The sequence below is a fragment of the Eurypyga helias genome, unplaced genomic scaffold (assembly GCF_000690775.1).
Source record: "Eurypyga helias isolate BGI_N326 unplaced genomic scaffold, ASM69077v1 scaffold8918, whole genome shotgun sequence".
NCBI classification, from domain to species: domain Eukaryota; kingdom Metazoa; phylum Chordata; class Aves; order Eurypygiformes; family Eurypygidae; genus Eurypyga; species Eurypyga helias.
The window spans coordinates 54,491-71,566 of record NW_010267544.1 but is presented as its reverse complement, the minus strand read 5'-3'; the positions used below and the strand labels follow the sequence as shown (position 1 = coordinate 71,566).

General features: G+C 44.8%; 1 protein-coding gene across 1 annotated transcript in view; it reads right to left on the bottom strand.

Moving 5' to 3' along the window:
- CDH4 (cadherin 4, type 1, R-cadherin (retinal)) overlaps nt 1–17,076 on the bottom strand; it is a 93,174-nt gene that overhangs the window by 23,797 nt on the left and 52,301 nt on the right. The gene's annotated exons all lie outside the window — the stretch shown is intronic.

Sequence of the window (17,076 nt, the reverse complement as noted above, 5' to 3'; positions counted from 1 at the left end):
AGTAAAAATGGCAGACTAAAATGTGCGTTTTTTTAGGATGAATATGTCCCTTTAACCTGAGGTATTTTGCCTCACTCAGATTTCAGTGATGGCATTTTATTGCTTCTTCAGTGATTTTACTTCATTTTCTTTCTTTCTTGCCCTCGATTTGATTTTGTCTCATTATTTAAAGTGTTTCTTGTGATTTCGCCACAGCCTTTCCTGGTGCTTAATTCTCTCATTTAGCACTGATTTTCATGGAGCGTGTCCAGTTCAGACATATCCTGATGCATTAGCTGCATTCTTTTCTGTTTTCCAGTCCTTGATTTATCATACAGCTGATCAGGGATCCTGGCCTGTGAATATTTCCAGTGTTTGGGGCTCAAAAGCTGCCAGTAAGACACATTCCCACATTTTCAACTGCCCTCATCTCTCAGCCTCGCCTATTAGCGGCACTTGCAAATCAACACTCTGATTGACATATGGCAAATTAAACACTGGGGAAACAATGGGAGCGGCTGGCTCTGAGTCTGCAACTGATATCCTGGCCGCAAACTACAGGACCAGAGCACTTCTGAAAATCTGGCCTTTGGTGTGCACAAATGCCAGGTTATGTAAATGATAATAAATCATCCCTTTGTTAGCACAAGAGTCCCCTTCCACTCCTAACCCATACCCATCCATTGGAGTCTTCCAGTTATATTGAGTATATGTGATTCTACCACTGACAGCAAAAATATTCAATCTGCCTTATGTTAATGTAAATTCAAATTTGCCCTTTAGTGGCATCCTGAATGGCATTTTGCCCTCCTTTCTGTTATGCACCTGTCCTAAACAAGTTTTCATTAGTGAATGCAGATGGCATCTCTTCCCAGCCATGCCGAGTGGTGGGGAAGAACAGTAGGAAGCTGCAGATAATTCTAGTTCTAGTACACGCCACAGCTCTCCTTTTCTCTTCATTTCCCATGATTTCACTCGTTCTTTACCCATTTTCTTGCCTGATTTGGAATCTCTGCGGCACACAGCTTAAGCAGGGGAAATATCATATGGAAATTTATCAAAAGCCTCTTGCAAAATCCATTAGATTATGTCACATGTACACTCCTATTATCAACCTTGTCTGAAGCCTGCTCAAAAGAACTCAAGGAGATTAGTTAAGCAGGATCGTCTCTTGGTAAATCCACACTGGTTATTGCCCATTACATTAAATCAATGTTGTATGCACGCCAGCAATGACAAGTTGATGAGCCTCCAGCCCCTTCTAGGAGGCGGCTGCCCTGCTAACGTCAACGTATCGTATTGTAATTGCAAGGGAATTAGGCACTTCGTGCGACCATCGCAGATCTTTGGCCTAGGACCACAGTTTTTTGGCCGTTACTGCTGGACTTTTGCCTTGCAGAACCAAAGAGAATGAACTCACCAAGAGCAAGCCACCAGCTGTATCTCAGACATTTAAGGGGGCCAGTCCCACAGGTTGCTGAACACTTCTAGGAGATCATAACCCAAGTGCTGCTGATGAGCTTGGGTTACACGGAAAAATCCCACACCATCGCCAACAGATTTTACAGCAGCTTCTCTAAAAGCCATTACAATATCTGTTGTCAGCCCACAGCAATAAGGTTTACTACACGACATATTTCAAAAATATCAGGTATATAAAAAATTATAAATACACAAGCACAACTCGGTATAAAGCCTGGAAGAAGACTGCAACCGTCTATCAAGCTTTTCCATAAGGTAAAAATCACAATGCTCTGCACACACTGAGCAATCCAGGAGTACATCCAGTTGTTGATACCTGTTAGGTATAGTTAGGGAATGATCAATCCCATGCAGCATTGAGGGCGGATACTGTCTGTTACACTTGTAAAGCCAAATATTTTTCTGATAAGAAGAGGGTACAAACACAGGAATCAAAGGAGCCACCCAAAGCTACCGAGGTTAAGAAGGTGCACCATGACAAACAGAACAATTTTCACCAGCTACAGATCAGCTACTGGGAATCCAAACCGGAGCCTGTCTTTCCTCCTTCTACCACTCCCCCACTCTCATTATTATAAGTAAATGCTGTAATGTGTATTGTCCACAATTGTCTTTACCTTTAATAAAATTAAGTAATGACATTAAATTACATCTGCTAAAGGAAGGATGGCAGCTCAAAGCTACCCACACTTCTTTAATGTCATTCCCTCCCTACTGTGGAGTAATTTAGGATAATGAACAATGCCATCTTTCACTGTGCTGCTTTGCAGCATTCCCTGCGCTCTAAGTTTTCTTTCATAAGATTACAATTGATTTTCAAATAAAGAGAAGCATATCTATTCAAACAAGGTAAAACAATGGGCAACAGAGGAGCTGCTGGAATAAACAGAAGATTGATAAAGTAGTGCTTGACCTCTGCTTGTAGCATTTACCCATATTCCCCTGTAATTCATTTAGCTTCACTTTCAATGGTTGCATTTGAAATCCTTAATTTCCAGACTGTTTTTTTTAAAGACCATTCACAAGGATTTCTATGGCTGATTGTTACACACTCCGCTTTCCTTCTGAGATAAGGATTTGTTCTGAACTTGGCACGTTCTTAAAACCTTAAATTCTGTAGGGTCTTTTTCTTCCCCTCCCATAAAACCCGTGGTGGAAAAAGTCCTTCTCTCACTCCTGTGGAACTGGCCTATCTGGAGTCACATCTTGTTGAAAACGTAATAACTAGTTCTGACTTTCAGGTTGCAACAGATTACACTACAATTGGTTAGTCCCAGAGTTTGCCTTTTGTCTCACTCAGTACCTGACAGCGTATAAACACGCAGACAAGTATCACTTCCGAGGAGAAAGGGATTAATGTGGGGGGACAAACGATGAATTCACACAATGACTTGACCTTGTGCAATAAATCTGGAGTCTGGGCGGTGAAGCCACACACAGCAGAGTAAAACCAATTAGCTCACTGCAGCCACTCCTAGGGAGGTGTGGAATTGAGACAGATGAACACAAAGATAATTATTCAGACTTCCTTCTAAAGGGAATTCCTTTTTTCCAATATTCTTACTTTTTTCTAGCTGTTTTTGCTAAGAAGCTGTGAAAGCGATCGCTCGCTCACATGAATGTCTGCAGGAAGGATTTCTGTGTTGTCTCCAGGATTTGCTAATGATGATGCAATATTTGTTACAGGCAGAAGTAGTTTATGAGGGCTGAATTGCCTAGAGAAAGAGAGTGTTTCATGACCTATAGCTATGGATTAACTTGGAAGAATAAGGGCATTTTAGTCCTCTTATTAGACTCTGAGCCCTTCCCCTAAGAGCTACGAGTGCTGCAATGCATCTTCTCTCTAGGTCCCCTCGGTCGAGAGGAACCGAAACAAGAGCAAGCGAGCGCATATGGCACGCGGTGTCCCGTCTCCCACCGCTACCTGCTGCCGGGCTGCCCCGGATACGACACGGCGTGAAGCCGGGGAACGTGCAGCCCACGCAAACTGTGTGAGCAGGCACCCAGGTTGAATACCAAACCCCAGCTCCCCCACACTTAAGGGCGTACTCCCACCTGAGCGCTGGCATGCCAGCCAACTGTTTACCTTTTCCGCACGATATTTAACAAAGAGGCTCGAATAGCCGGCAAATTAATAAACAACTGCGGTCTGGTTGCAGCAATCTGTGCAAAATGGAAAAAAAAAAAAAGATGAAAATCTCCTAATAAATCATTAATTGTGATGTGCCTGCCCAGCTGCAGCACGGAAACAAGCAAATGCCATCCTAATTGATTGCTTCTTATTCCATCTTTATAGCCCTGCATTTTTTATTGTGAGGGTTGAATAAGCCCAGAGGTGTAAAAAACCTCTAGATTGTACTCTGTGTATCTGCCAAGTTGATATTTAGATCAATAATCCCCTTTCTCTTTTCCCCCTACTACTGGTAATTTAGCTTTTCTTCCTAGCAGCCTAATTGCTGTTTTCTTAAGCCTTACTATCAATGCTCTGACCTTTAATTTCCAATATCGTTTGCTCTACGGACGGCTGTACTAGGTCTGCACGTTATCCTACCCCCTCTGCACCGTAGGGGTCAGTCTTGGGTATCAGCTTTTGTGACAGTCGGTGACCTCCAAGTTCTCGTTCTGCTGTTACGCAGCAGAGACCACAGGCTTGCTTGAATCACCACAAAACCTCCATAAAGTCAACCATATTTTGCATTCTCAATCTCATTTTGAATCTCAACCGGATTTTGAGACTCATTTTTTTTAATCATGTTTTCTTAAAGAATTACTCACTCTGATGCGGTCTCAAAGGATGATCACCCACATCAGTACAGGTGTCATCACTTTTTTCTGAGGCAGCCCACAGCCCCCCTGCTCTGCCTTACACCAGCCAGGGACCCCTGCTCTGCCTTACACCAGCCAGGCACCCCACATAAGCCTCTTTGCTGTTGCTTTTTCAGGCTCATGCCCACAACATCCCCTTCACTACAGCATCCCTGCTTCAACTTCACTTGGATCTACTCCACAGTCGATCCATGTACGCATATCGTACTTCAGACTGGTTATATGCCATGTGGCAAATGCTTCCCAAAACATTATCTATAAAGCCCAACGCACTCTTGCCAGCTCACAGTTTTGCTGCACTGGTACGAGGCCCAGCTGTCACGGTGCTCATTCAGAAATGAATCACTTGGGCTGCAGGCACCGGCTCGTCGCCGTCGGGCAGGAGTCAGCCTCACCCAGCTGAGTGGAGGGAAGTGCATGGCAATTAGCTCACCAACTTCTGAAGTTGCTTTGGAAGTTCTGTCTTTATCTTCAGTAGTTTGTGCTCTCTCTTCTCCCTGGTATCCAATGACAGGACGTGCGGGCATGGTTCAAAGCTCTGCCGAGGGAGGCTTAGGCTGGACATTCCAAAGCATTTCAGTACCAACAGCACGATCAAACGCTGGAATAGGCTTCCTAGAGACGTGGTCAATGCCCCAGGTACAGTTGCTTTGGAAGTTCTGTCTTTATCTTCAGTAGTTTGTGCTCTCTCTTCTCCCTGGTATCCAATGACAGGACGTGCGGGCATGGTTCAAAGCTCTGCCGAGGGAGGCTTAGGCTGGACATTCCAAAGCATTTCAGTACCAACAGCACGATCAAACGCTGGAATAGGCTTCCTAGAGACGTGGTCAATGCCCCAGGTACGTCACAGAACCTAGAGACGTGGTCAATGCCCCAGGCATGTCACAGAATCACAGAATCCTAGAATGGTTTGGGTTGGAAGGGACCTTAAAAATCATCTAGTTCCAACCCCCCTGCCATGGGCAGGGACACCTTCCCCTAGACCAGGTTGCTCCAAGCCTCATCCAGCCTGGCCTTGAACACTTCCAGGGAGGGGGCATCCACAACATCTCTGGGCAACCTGTTCCAGAGCCTCACCACCCTCTCCGTGAAGAAGTTCTTGCTGATATCTAATCTAAACCTCCCCGTTTTCAATTTGTACCCATCACCCCTTGTCCTGTCACTACAGGCTCTTGTAAAAAGTCCTCTCCCAGCACCCTTGTAGCCCCTTCAGGTACTGGAAAGCTGCAATGAGGTCTCCTCGGAGCCTCCTCTTCTCCAGGCTGAACAAGCCCAATTCTCGCAGCCTTTCGTCATAGGAGAGGTGCTCCAGCCCTCTGAGCATCTCCGTGGCCTCCTCTGGACTCGCTCCAAGTGGTCAATATCCTTCTGATATTGAGGGCTCCACAGCTGGACGCAGCCCTCCAGGTGGGGGCTCACCAGAGCAGAGTAGAGGGGCAGAATCCCCTCCCTCGCCCTGCTGGCCACACTTCTCGGGATACAGTCCAGGATACGGTTGGCTTTCCGGGCTGCCAGCGCACACTGGAATGTCAATGTTTAAGAAGCATTCAGACATTCAGACAATGCCCTTCACAACATACTTTAACTTGGTCAGCCCGAATTGGTCAGGCAGTTAGAACTGAAACACTCTGTTCTACTCTATTCTACTCTATACCATACCATCCTATTCTATATCCCAAAACGCCTCACCTGTCTGCAAAGGAGCTCTCACATCGCTACACACGGTGTGGCAGAACCAGACCCTCCGCTTGCTCACTGGGCAATTGTGCAAGGAATGATGAGCGACGTTCAGCGCGAACTCAACGTGCTGGTTTCACTTCTGCCAGAAGAGTGTGAAAAACAACAGCGATCCCGAAACTTCTGCACTTCTAAGGCTGATCTTAGGATGGCTTGAAGACAACATCCGTTGTGTTCCTGCAGCTGACAGCAGCCCCTGGCTTTAGGCTTTGTCTTTACAGGTGTTATTTTTTCAAAATCTCAAGTAATGACTAGTTTTGGACTAAATGACAAGATTTACTCTTTGAATACGAAGACAAAGCAGAACAGAGGAGAAGAAAGCGATACCCTTTCTTTCAGAAGCAGCAGAAGAAACCCCTCTCATTTCAGAGACTCTGGTGTGAGCAAGGAAAGTACAGGTTTCACCTTGGTTCAAAGACTCTCCAAGTACTTGCCAGGAGTTCAGAGACAAGACCAAGTAATAGTAAAAGGATATTAAAAAAAAAAAAAAGTTTGCATGTCTGACAATGAGCACTAATTTTTTTTCATTATCAGATGTTACATTCTTGTAACAGTATGAAAAGATGCCAGAGAAATGATGACACAAGACACTATTCTGCTGCAAGATAACCATTTCCAGATTAATATATCTTATGAAACGAGGTTCTAAGTTTGCATAGAAATTTAGATATTTTATAAAAATGCATTACAACACAAAGGAGCTTTTTACAACGTTCATATGAAAGGTTTAAAAAGAGATTAAAATTATGTCCTTGGAAAGGCCTTGTCAAGGAAAAAAAAAATCCACATTAACCCTGTGTAGGAAAGTTGTACTTTATCTGTATTTCAAAGGCTATAAAGAACCACTTTAATCAACCTACTTGACTTTGGGGACTTGCACGTCTCACTGAAACTCATGAAATCTGGCATAGTGTGGTTTCCAGAACACAAAAGCCTTTAATCTGTAACCCAGCACTCTTGTACATTCAAATCCTGATACTATCTCCTTGTTAGGAAGAAAAATTGTGAATTTATCCAAAATGGGATCTCATCTCGTCTAAATGATGTAGCCTTTGCAGCAGTGACCTTTAACAATGGTTATACTCAACAATAAAAGACTTTATCTCGGGAGCCAGTGGAAACAGTATATGTTAAAATTCTGATCTGATAGCACAGCCTTTTATTTTCCAGTTTTAGAGAAGAATCCTTTGAACATTTCATTTGCTCTCTTGTCTAACATACCTTTGTTTCTTGCCTTCAGAATGAACAGCAGGAGGAGGTAGCTGATACCTTTCTGCAGACTATTTGATTGTCAGGTGTAATTAGTAATGTTATCTTCTAAATAGCGGCATAGGTTTTAAAACAGCTGGAACTGCCTACAAAGCTTCATTCTTAAAAGAAAAGAATGTATATACATACATTTATATAATGAAACGTGCTTGCACAGATACATCATTGCTTTATGATGGTTGACAGCCCTACGCTTCCCTTCAGCCACAGAACGAAAGGCCAAGTGACTTGCCCACGTCTCCCAAGGCAGGTGCAGAACTGGCACTGGAGCCGCGTCCTGCCCTCCACTGCCTCTGTTTGGGGCAGGATCATCATTAATTCATGTGTTACTTGATATATCCATTAGGTCAGCCTGGATCAGTCTATCGATCTCCCCAGCGCATCGCCGTGTAGCCTGTGATCCCCGCTGAGCTACCGAGACGGAAAAACTCGCGGACGGGATGGCTGCACAGACTGTGTCGCTCGTCCTTACTCTCTAAAATACCCACCTTCCTTAGAAGAGGGCAAAATGCACCCATCTGTTAGAACGTCAAGCCTCAAATTTCTTTCTCTTTCTTCACAGCGCAAAGTAGCAAATAACTGCGCTATTCTGAACAAAACGTTGAAAAACGTTATTTTTTCTGATTTACAGGTAAACCAGACTAACAAAACCAGTGTGACAGAGTCCAGGTTGACTGAGCAAAACCTACTCCACATGTCTGACTGCATTTCTTGGCGAGATGCATATAAAAGAGGATGTTTCAATTCAGGCACCTGTAATAAAGTTTCATAAAGAAGGGCCTTAAGCTGATAAATTCGGTTTAGGATTTTCTTATTAACTGCTCACTTCTCATTATGAGTTTTTAATTTAATTTTTTCAGATTTTAAGGCATATAAAAGCTGCTCATGCACCTTTGGGATCTGGAGACGGGTGTTTGGGAAAGGGAGAATTTGAAGAGTACTGAAACTGAGTATTTTATGTCCAGTATAATCCTGGTACTGAGATTTTTAACAAGTAGCACAGCTCAGCCAGTCTGCGCACTGACTCCAGCTCAAACCTCCTCTGGACCAATTGAAGTCGCTGTTGTTTCCAGATTAGTCTCAGAATTAGCACACAGGAGGATTTATTTCTTTTTTTATGACTAGGTTTGAACATCACAGTCAGGTGCTGGAAAACCCACGAGGTCTGGTCATAAACCAGGGCTCCTGACTGGACAGAGCATCCTTGGAGGAGAAAGGCACTGAAATGAGTTTTATTGTAAAAGTGCTGCCACTGTCATTTAAGGACGTAATTTCCGGAGCTGGTACCACGATGGCCAATTTTATGTCCTTACTGCTGTGTAAAATCTAACAGCAACGCCTGTCGGCAGGGTAAGAGCTTCCACCCCCAGGAGGTTTGTGTGCCCTCACCTCCTCCCTGTGCTGTGGTTTCTACGGGAAGGGAATCGGGAGTGGGGGACGTGTCTCTCATCGCAGAGGTTGCTGAAGAGCCCCTCCAGTTTGCAGAGCAACCCAGGCGGTGCAGCTGCAGCCCTGTCCCCTGGCAAGCAGGGGAAACCTGCCCTCCCGAGCTCACCTTCTGCTGGAGTCCCGACAACCACAGAATGGTTTGGGTTGGAAGGGACCTGTGAAGGTCACCTAGTCCAACCCCCCGCAACGAGCAGGGACATCTCCAGCTAGATCCAAATCTGGCATTACAGAAAAATGCATGCCTGCCTGCTTACCGTAATTCAGAGCGTGGAACGAAGACTGAATTAAAGGGTGTGTAATTCATCAGACTTGCCACGAGAAAGAGGCTTCTAGCTGAAATTTTGTTTACAACAGGAAAGTCAAAATGCATGGAGAAGAGAAATGCAGGGAGAAATGGGAGGATATTGGGTCAGAGAAACAAAGGAGACACTTGGTGACAAGTAAATTTAAAAAGGGAAATGTTTTTATTTACTCTCTGTCATTTTCTGGCAATTAAAAGACGTTATTACCCTAAGCTGAACAGTCTGAGAAACCCTACCATGCTCCAAAAAACTATGTGAAACCTTTTAATCATCCTCTCTGATTTTAACTCTGGCTGTTCTCTGTGTTCAGACCCTTTCTTCTACAACTGGGAAGCGTTATGACATCCTGGACAGCTAGAAGTGTTTGATAAGAGGAAACTCACAGCACTACCAAATGCTTTGGTAAATCTCTTCCCCCCCCCTGCCACTATGTCACTAAAGATTTCATAAGTGAAATGTGCTTAATGAAATTCCAGATATATATCCTCTTAAAATGACATCCCTTGGAAGCAACTGTTTTTAAGGCAACAGAATATTGCAGAATTAAAAACCTGCCGACCCAAGGAAGTTAGCCAACCTCAGACGGGGATTTATTTCAGTGCCTTGCAAGAATGGAGTTACAAAATGTATTTAAATTTCTCAGCCTTGCCTCAGTGCTCAAGATGCTGTGTACTTTTAAGATAATGAAATAATCCACTACAAATGGGTATTTGCCTGGGACACCTGGCAGACGTGGAGACGTACCTGCCAGGGCTGTGAGGACACCCTGCCTAACCAGGGACCTCCTGGACGGTGCTGGGTGTCTACATTCCACCAACCAAGCTGCGCCCTCCAAGGACAGGTCTGGGCTCAGGAGGAGAATTAGGATACTGAGTATGTATCCCAAAGCAGAAACAGGCACATAAGCTACAAAAAAATCATTCAGATTTGAGAGAAATGCTACAGACGGATAAATTTCAGACAAGAAGTTCTGGCGTGGGTAGACACGTGAGATACAGAGCATTAATGTCTGGAATTTTAGCTTGACTGACACGCCAGAAATGATGGGAATGGTGTCTAATCCACACACACGTGGTGGAGACCTGTGTGATTTCCCCCACAGCACATCACACAGCAGGAAGGGCCTTTCTCAGCAGACGTTTCGTTGACTGTGGAGGCTGCGTCAGCGACACCTCATTGTTCACACCTCGTTGCACACACGCAGCTCACGCGTTCCCGCGCCTCCTGCTCTCCGCACGACTCCTCCACACCGCTACGGAAGGCATGGTGTGGGGATGCGGTCTACAGCTTCTCCTTCCGGATCCCACTCGCATGAACCAGCGAAGGAGAAGGGAAGTCCCTGCTAAACGCGACATCGCCCTGGGACACACGGCACTGCCAGACGTTGCAAACCAAAACTGCTCACGGCACGCGCCAGCCGATCGCTGCTGTCATACCGCGTGGGTCAGGGCTGGTCTCGCCAGCGTACAGGTATCATCTGTGTTTCGATAATATCGACCCAACTGCACAAACCAGCAAAACAGCAGGCTAGCAAATCCAACGTCAAAACAAATTATTACGCCTCGTACCTGGATTTCAAAAGCTTACGCGCGAGAAGCGGGGCACGAGCAGCGTCGCCGGCTCGACCTCCCGTGCGATAGCTCTCACTGGCTGAGATTATTCTTGATGTTACACCAAGCAGTACATGTGTCCAATTTGAGACAGGCCAATAGAGGGTATTTTTTTTTTTTTGGTGACAGAAATTGTAATCTGGAATGAAACTCTCATTCCCATTTTTTAAATCACTGGTCTTTGGCAATCTTAAACTCCGAGGTCTGAGAAATTCATTACTACTAACTTCCATCAAGGGTGTTCCTGAAACCAAAATTACTTAATCAACTCAATTTAGCTTCTTGTGTAGACCTAATTCAGAAAAACTTTATCTTCTTGAATTGTTATTGCAATTAATTTCCTCCTTCTTTTTCTGCAGCAGACGACATTTCAGTAATTAGATATTTTATAAAAATGAGTTATTCATTCAGGGTAGCTTCACTTTTATATTTGATTAATCATATTACCACTGAGGTCTGGGTTTTGTCTCCAAGGAAAGTTTAATGACCTCATTTTAATCCTTCTTTTAACCACCAGGCAGGTATCAATGAAGAGAAATAACATTATCCTCTTTTTTCTTTCCCTCTCCTTTTCTTCTTTGCAATCTCAAGATTACATCTGATGTTTTTGCTGCATGACTGACCCATTTACAAAGAATAATCCAGCTGACTCCAATTAGGTTCAGGACAGAATCAGGCTCAACAGAGCCTTGAACTGTGCCTTAATAACTAATGCTCAGTGTAATGGAGAGGAACCAGGACTGTTCACCAAACAGCAGTTGGTTTAAAGCACTGTACATGATTAATTTGGTTATAATTTGAAAATGAATGTACTGAAAGGAAATAAACAAAACAAAAGCCACTGTAAATTTAGGTTTTGATTAATGGGGTCTATTAGTAAGAGACTTCTATCAAGGAGACCACATTTTTTCATATCAGTGCATATATACCCACACAATGTAATGGAGTAATTCACATAAACCACTGTTACTTGAGAGTAGAGACTTGGAGATTATTGATGACTCTTTGCCTTGTATCAGTATCTAGCTACGCTTTGAGTCTCGCTATATGCGTATCGGTATTTGTGCATTTGTACACACAGACACCTATGGTTCTAACTATCCATCTTGCAGGCTACACTAAGTACTCCCCAAGGTATTTCATCCTTTCTGTCATATGCTACACTGGTGTGAAGACTTAACAAAAAACAGGGAAGGGGCTGATGCTGTTTTCATTAAGACATGGGGAATTACTGTTTTCTCATGAAGTGAGAAATATCTTCCATTTGAGATGAAAAAGGTGATAAAATAAAGAGCAAAAGTTGAGTATTATCAGAGTATGAAGCACGTCTTGTTCTCCATAGCATTGCACTGAAAGGGCCTCCAGGCACTTAAAGATGCCGTGCCTTGGAAGAGCCGTACTGCTCACCAAACCCCAGACCCCGACGTGGGGATCTCCCACGTCCCTTACCAGAATCAGCACTGCGTAGGCATCGCACCTCCTAAGCGCCGTTGGGCAGGCTTTGCATTTAGGTCAGGATGCACATCCAAAGGTGAGCTTGGATCAAAAGCCAGGCCAAGATGTAAATAATTTCTATGAAGACATAAATACTTTCCGAACCGTGGCTAACCTGCGTGTCTGCCACAGCAAAGCCCGGGGTGTTAGAGGGGCGAGTCCTGGGCAAGGATGCACAGGATGGGAAGAAAGAGTATTGATCCTGCTTGTTCCCTCTGTTACCCCTCCCCTGTGGCCTAACATCTTTAGTCTAATTCATTGCTCATGACAAAGGTTGTCATTAGGACCTGTAATGTAATGAGAGGCAGAAAGTCCATTTCAATTTATAAACACTGAATTCTTGTTTAGGGAAACTCAACTGATCTGTAGTTTTCAGACTTCACCAACTATAGATTTAATTGAAACACACAGAGAATTAGGTAAATGCTCATGTACCCAAGTGCTGGTGGGCATATTCCATTCACTTGAATATAATAACTTATTTCAGTCAGACGACAGCTCTGTAACAGCCCAAGCTTTACCACGTAGTTCGGCTGAGCTTCGTTTTGATTGGAAAATTGCAAGCGAATGCAGTCACCTGGGATTTTCCATGAAAGCACAATTGATTTTTAACGATAAATCCTGTCTACAGGACTGTACAGAACTCCTGGGTTTGTTTTCAGCTGTAAAACAATGCAGTCCTGTAAATTTTCTCACCATGGCATGAGTTCTTTCCCCTTGCCAGCTCTGACCTGCGCTGTTCACCTTGATTTCTGCCTCTTGTAACAATTGCCTCTAAATTACACCATGGGCATAATTTTGATGATTTAAAAATACTGTAGGCCAATCTATATTCAAACGTCGTTGCAGACTTTCTGAATGGTGCAGGTGTAATAATGGGGACTGTGAGAGCTGAATGAGCAACTACATGACGCAGCTTCAGTCTGTACGCTGGGAAATTAGGTGCACGGTGCTCAAGATCCAAGCTTTTGATCTTTGCCAGACCTGGACACGTGCCCAGGTCCTGGCAGATAGCTACCCACTTCCATTGGTTTTCCTTGGATCAGCTGTGGTCAGATCTCTTTTTAGGACAGCCCTCGGTAGGCATCCTGGTCCAGTTCTGCCTGTGGGAAATACCACTGAAATCCTACTCCTGCTGCGTTCTCTCCTCACAGCATAAGATTAATTTGTAAAACGTCTGTAAAAGGGATTTCTCATGACATACGGAACGCTTCCGGGTACATCTGGATATAAACATGCTTAGGAAACCCCAAACCGCTGGCAGGCTGACTTGGTTTCCAGCTTTGGTTTCCTACCTCCGTTCAAGATAGTTTCTCCAAACCAGACCTATTTACATCTTTGCACTGTGGTCGTTTGGGGGTCAGTATCTTCCAGCCTGAAGGAAAAGCTGAGGGTTGTCTTTGCTACTTTGCTATTTCTGAACTCACCGTGAAAAAGAGCTCAGCCGGATTCAACTCAGTGGGCTGGAGACCAGGTGAAAGATTCACCCCAAACTTTGCCACTTGCAAGTCACATTTTTACAGCTGACATCAGCTATGTCTGTAGCTCTGGGCAGTGTTGCTCTTGTATTGGTTGATGCACAGCTATATTTTGCCCTCAAACAACATTAACATGAGAACAAATGCACACGGAACAAGGAATAAAATTTTGGCTAATGCTTGTTTGCTTTTCCAAAATTTTGGCAAGTTCACAGAGCAGAAGGACTAAGGGAGTGTTATGCCACGGCTGTGAAAAAGGCTAATTTGACCCTTGGAAGTATCAGTGCTCTTCTTCAATAGGCTAAAAAAACCTCAGCCAGATTACTACATACAAATCTGGTCAAAAGGAAAAAAATCGGAGCAGGGCTTGGTGCCCAGCAGGGTTAGCAAGATATCCAGGGGAACGGAAAACTGTCACATAAAATGGGGTTGGAGCAGCCTGGCTTGTTTAGCTTTGCAAAATGGTAGCAGTAGTATATATCAGGATGGAGCCTGGAGAGAAAGTGGAATGGAAATATCAGAAGGAGAGAAGGAAGAGCTATTGATGGCAAAGGGCAATGCTAGCATGGCAGCGATGCGCTGAGAGCCTGCTTCACTTTCAAATTTCAAAGCACTTTCAGAGCGGGCTCATTAGTGTTCTCCATAGCACTGGGAGGAGCCCGAATTCCTGCTCAGACAAAGGTCAGACATTTTTGGCAGTGCAGTGCCAAAACCAAAAAAGCCCTTTTAGCTTGGGTCTCTCCCCACGTGGCTTTGCCCGTGAAGCGCCGAGCTCTTCGCTCTGCAGATTTCACTGCTGACCGACTTAGCCCAGTCCGAGCCAGGTTACTAACTCAGCACTACTGCAGCAGCCAGAGAGGAGTCTGATCTGACACTATTAATTAAACAGCTCGCTTAAAAACTGGCAAGAACTTTTTCCTATGTACTTACAAGTACTTGCTCCTCCACTGGCTAGCCAAATCCACTTTGCAACAAGATTAACCTTACCCAGCAACACATCCCCTTCTGCTAGCCTGCGTCTGAGCATCTCCCTGAAGAGTGCTCCTCTGTACCCGCCATCCTGCTCCGAGTTCACAGCCAGCCTTTGGCCGGACGGCCTTTCCCAGGCCAGCCAGAGCGGGCACTGTGAGTAGAGGAGCACCAACCCACGCTGTAGTCTGGTCTAAGCCTTTAGAGCTGCTCCTAACGGCAGTTAGCACTGAGATTAGCCAGCGAGGCAGCGTGGGGGAGAAGGGGATGTGGTCCTAGAGCTAGCTGCCTCTTTAAAACATGCTCCACCAGATTCAGCCATGGAAGAGGAGATTCTCAAAGCGGTGCCAAAGGGCAAATATTAAAGTAGCTTTAAATAAGACCTCCTAAGGCTCAGGAGCTTAAAGAACTTGAATAGCCCAGATTCTCTTTTGCCTTTTTTTTTTTTTTTTAAATTCGAGGTTGATTGCCAGGCAGGTTTTCCCAAGAATCCACAAGCTCAACTAATCATGAACACTTCAGCCCTGTGAAATAATATTTCCCTTACACGGGCTACTATAAAAACAAGTTCTGCACAGTAGGCAAATTTAAAATAACTTTTAATTAACATTTAAGACACAGAAGTCTGATCATGCAAATTCATCTGCGTCTCCTCTCTGAGCCTGATTGTTCCTGATTGAATACGATAAAAATAGACTTTGTATGAGTCAAGTGTAGGCACGGGTTTCTTTAACTTCTCCTCCCCTCTGATTATGCATTTCCTTAGATAAAGTGGAAACCCTTGGATGGTTATTAACGGTATCATGGGTCAGACTGGAAAGAGCATCCTGCTTGATAGGAGTTAAAGATCTCACTGGAATTAATGGTATTCCTTCTGTGAGTGGAAAAGATGCCTCCACCTTGCGTAAAACCTCACCTGAGACTATCACTCTTCTGCCTCAGCTGACTTTTAATCTCCAAAATACCAACACTAATTTCGGAGCACCTCCCCTGCAATCTGAGGTGAGCATCTGGCCAGAGGCTCAGCCACGGATCTGTATTAATACTGAGAAAGCACAACTCGCCTGCACACAAGAGATAAATATTTGAAGGGTGGCAGAGGAATTTCCACATAATTAAGACATGTCAGAGGACATGACCCTGTTATGAGTAACAGGGACTCTGGGTATTGGAGGGCACACTGATACCAGCACTTTTATCTTGTAACACTTATGGAGCCAGCTTCCCAGTAAAACTTACTACAAAGCCTTTGTAACACAGTCCAGTTAAGATTTCATTATTTTACATTGGCTGATGGTTTGGCAGATGCAAAACTCACCAAAAATGCCACAAAAATGAACTAGTACAGCTAATCCCTCCCTAAGGACTGTGGAAAACTTGGGCATGGGGGATTAAACTACCCTTTTCTAAGGCATCGACCCCAGATCCTGTGGGAACGGGCTGGTCAGGCATGCCTTGGAGGCAGCGTTACCTCTGCTCGCCCAGAATTCCTCCCTCTGCTCTTTGGCAGGGGGAAAAATTGCCTCTCTCTATTTATTTTTGCAACCAACAATGTCACATGAAGAACACAACACAAAGAGCGAGCTGAAGTCCCCCAGCTACTCAGAAGAGCTTTCCCTGGGTCACGGTCCTGCACTAAATCATTAAAATTGCTCAAAACAGTTGCCTGTGATGTTCATGGCGTTTCACAGGATGCTCCACTCCTCTGGTGCAGATCTGATTGCTTCCCACTCCGGGCAGTCTCTCATGAGACATTTCCTCACTGTTAGTTGCTCTCTGATGCTTCTCAGCATGGCCAGACAGCATCGCAGATCAAGAAAACATTCACCATCACAAAGACAGAGCTGGAAAGGACTAGAGGAGGTCACCTCGCCCTTGCCGTGACCCAGCACCTCGCAGTTTGATGCGGGCAGTCCTGGTCGTGACTATCAGGACTAGTCATGCCTCTTGCTGATGGAGACTGGACTTAACAGCAGACTTCAGTTTAAAACTGCTTTGTCTGGGGACTGCGATTTTTTTTCCCTCCATGCAATTGCAGAATCCTTTGTATGAGAAGGTGGGGCTGCCTCTTCCCCTGCTATTGTGCCAGATCTTCCCCTGGTCTCTCAGGTAAGGAACTAAAGGGTATGAAAACCCCATCGATCCACTTTCACGTAAGCACGCAATCATTCTGGAGTTTTATCAGAGGATCTTCAATTTGTACATTTAAGGATCTGTGTGGTTTTATTGCTCCTTTCTCACTTCTCATCTAGCACTATATTTTGATCGCAGCCCATCTGTTATTTTGGATGTCCACTAACCCACCGTACCTCGGCAGGTCATCCGCTCCCACGGACGTGTGACTTTGGCTCTTGTACGCCTGCGTCTCATGCTCCGTGCACGCAGCCTCTTCACCCCCTGCGTGGTGTGCCCCACTACGGATGCGATCTGACTTCCTTGACCATCGCAGTGGCTGTTTTCTTCTCTCCCGTCCCGTTGTTA